The sequence below is a fragment of the Mugil cephalus genome, chromosome 6, assembly GCF_022458985.1.
Source record: "Mugil cephalus isolate CIBA_MC_2020 chromosome 6, CIBA_Mcephalus_1.1, whole genome shotgun sequence".
NCBI classification, from domain to species: domain Eukaryota; kingdom Metazoa; phylum Chordata; class Actinopteri; order Mugiliformes; family Mugilidae; genus Mugil; species Mugil cephalus.
In genome coordinates, this window is record NC_061775.1 from 29,076,756 (window position 1) to 29,079,255 (window position 2,500).

Here is a 2,500-nt window from a genome sequence, read left to right on the forward strand (position 1 = left end):
ATTCATCGTTTTTTTATTTTTTAAGTTGATTTTTGAGTTTTTATTAATAGATAACAAAGGCTACATTAAAAAAAGATCGTGCAACGAGCTACAATGAGCCGTTTTTGGGCTCGTGATGAGGAGGGGTGGACCACGGTCTCCTACGGGAGGCGTGGCCGCCCCCAGCCAACGTTTTGGGACCGGGGGCGAGGGGGACACCGCGGGATGGACCGTGCACGTCCTGCTTTCAACAGGAGGCAGGTTCAGTACCCTCCCCCTAACCCTGACCCCTAACCCCTAACCCTAACCCCTAACCCTAACCCCTAACCCTAACCCTAACCCTAACCCTAACCCCAACCCTAACCCTAACCCTAACCCTAACCACCCTCCTATTCGGAATCTAACCCTAACCCTAACCCTAACCCTAACCACTCTCCTATTCTGGCTCTAACCCTAACCCTAAAACCCTAACCCTAACCCTACTGTCTCTCTCTCTCTCTCTCTCTCTCCTCTCTTTCTCTCTCTCTCTCTTCCTTTTTTTTCTCTCTCTCTCTCTCTATCTCTCTTTCTCTCTCTCTTTTTCTCTCTCTCTCTCTTTTTCTTTTTCTCCTCTCTCTCTCTCTCTTTTTTCTCTCTCTCTCTCTCTGTTTTTTCTCTTTCTCTCTCTCTCTCTTTCTCTCTCTCTCTGTTTTTTTCTCTCTCTCTCCCTTTTTTTTCTCTTTCTCTCTTTTTCTCTCTCTCTCTCTCTCTCTTTTTTTCTCTCTCTCTGTTTTTTCTCTCTCTCTCTCTCTCTCTGTTTTTTTTCTCTTTCTCTTTCTCTCTCTTTCTCTCTTTCTCTCTCTCTCTCTTTTTTTTCTCTCTCTCTCTCTGTTTTTCTCTCTCTCTCTCTCTCTCTCTCTTTTTTTCTCTCTCTTTCTCTCTCTCTCTCTCTTCCCCCTCTACCTACGCCTTCTCTACCCTGGGTTTTTGATTTATTCAATTTATTTACCCTTTGGCTTTGTCTTAAAGGTTTTCCTATTGGTTTGGATTCTTAATTTGGATCTAATCCTTAATTGGGGCCTAGTTTGAACTATTTTAGTTCCTATTTGGGTCTCCAAATAAATAAACTAATGGAGATTTATTTTCAACAGACAAACCCTTCCCCAGGGGGGTGGGTTGCCGGGTCCCAATCCTCCATTCGGTGGCGGAGCCTCCTTTCGGGGGACGGGACCTCCCACAGCGGGCTGTGGGTTGGGGGTCTGGAGATTTTTGCCGGGGGGTCATGGATTTGGTGACAGGTCTAGGTCATGGTTTCCCGTACTTTGTGAGGCTTGCAAAGGATGCTGGGAATTATGGGCGTGCCTAGGCACAGCTCATGAACATATCCCTACTGGTTGACGCCCCCTCTACGAAAAATCGCACCATGAGTGAAATGACTGTGTCCGTTGATGCCCTCGATACAGCGTTTTTGGGCAATTCGAGTCTTCACGCTTGATCAAAGCTATTGCACGGGTGAGTCCCTTGGCTTTTTTTCTTAACTTAAGACTACGAGCAATCTCTGGGGTCGTGCGGTGTATGGGACACAGAAATTGCTGTTTATCTTTTGTTTTTAAAATAGCTAGAGCATTTCCTGGGTTGTGCGGTGTATGGAACACAGGAACTTGCTGGGGAACTAGCTTACTTTAGCTTTTTATAGCATAGAGCAATTCCTGGGGTTTTGCGGTGTATGGAAACACAGGAATTTGCTTGGGATTTTAGCTTAATTCACTAGCTTTTATTTGGGTGGGTTAGCTGATGGGACCAGGGACTCCCTTGGTTTTCCTTACCTGGTTTTGGCTTGCCAATCCTTGGGGGGATACCTTGGGGGTCCTGGCTCGGGTTCCTGGGTGTCTGGGGCTCCGGGGGACGGTGCTGGCCACCGCTCTCTCTGGTTCTCCCAACCCCTTTGGTGCTTGGTAGGCAACGCCTGGCGGTGCTGATCCTTGTTACCATTGGGGGGACGCCCCGGAGCTCAGCCGGGTCTCATGGGAGATGGGACCAGGGGCTCTCTTGGTTTTCCTCACCTTGGTTTTGGCTTGCCAGACCTTGGGGGGAGACCTGGGGGGTCCTGGCTCGGGTTCCTCGGCGCTAGCCAGGAACTCGGCCGGGTCTCATCAGGTTAGCATAGGGGGATCTTGCTTTGAGGAGCTCTGGCGAACCCTGGTTGATTCCGGGGAACGCTGGGGACCTCGGCAGATCCCCGGGGTGAGTTCCTAGGACTTTAGGCCAGAATTTTGTTTCATGCTATTGTTGTAATTGCTTGCTTGATTGATTGCCTGTGTTGTGGTGCTCCGGTGACGGGGACCAAGATGCTTCACCCTGACTGACCGGACTGGGGCTACCTAGCGGTGTTAACAACCAGCCTTCGTCGGTCAGGGCGGTAAGTATGCGGCCTTCCAGATTGGTCCATTAGGATGGCATGCTGGGAGGTGGTCCAGGGCGGCAGGACCTCAATCGTGGCCCAATTTTCCAAGAGGCTTAGCCTCACCACTCACAGCCCATT